Source organism: Lepidothrix coronata, unplaced genomic scaffold (assembly GCF_001604755.1).
Source record: "Lepidothrix coronata isolate B3197 unplaced genomic scaffold, Lepidothrix_coronata-1.0 Scaffold147, whole genome shotgun sequence".
NCBI classification, from domain to species: domain Eukaryota; kingdom Metazoa; phylum Chordata; class Aves; order Passeriformes; family Pipridae; genus Lepidothrix; species Lepidothrix coronata.
The window spans coordinates 581,035-581,557 of NW_016690327.1; positions in this window are offsets into that span (position 1 = coordinate 581,035).

The window sequence follows — 523 nt, forward strand, 5'->3', positions numbered from 1 at the left end:
CCTGGAGCAGGCTCACCTGGAGCAGCACACAGGGAAGCTGCAGCTGTGGTTTGGAGAGGGAGATGTGCAGGAAGAACTCGGCTGGGCGCAGTTTTGGGCACTCTCAGGGTGGACGGGGCTGTGTCCAAGGGTCCCCTTGTCCCAGCCCAAGCGGGTTGGTGACACTCTGAGCCTTCTGCTCATCCAGGTCTCTTCTGGGTGTTGGGAGTGTCCAGGTCCCGTGGGATGCTGGGGAAGGGCTGTTGTGATCCAGCTGCATGGGGGTCCTGTACCCCTTCCTGGGCCAGCCCCTGCTCCACTGGGGAAAATAGAACACACTGAGCTGGAGGGACCCACCAGGATCATCCATCCAACCTCTGGCCCTGCTCAGACACCCCAACAATCCCACCCTGTCCCTCAGAGCATTGTCTAAATCCTCCTGGAGCTCTGGCAGCCTTGGTGCCATGCCCACTGCCCTGGGGAGCCTGGGCAGTGCCCAACCACCCTCTGGGGGAAGAACCTTTCCCTGAGATCCAGGGACTCG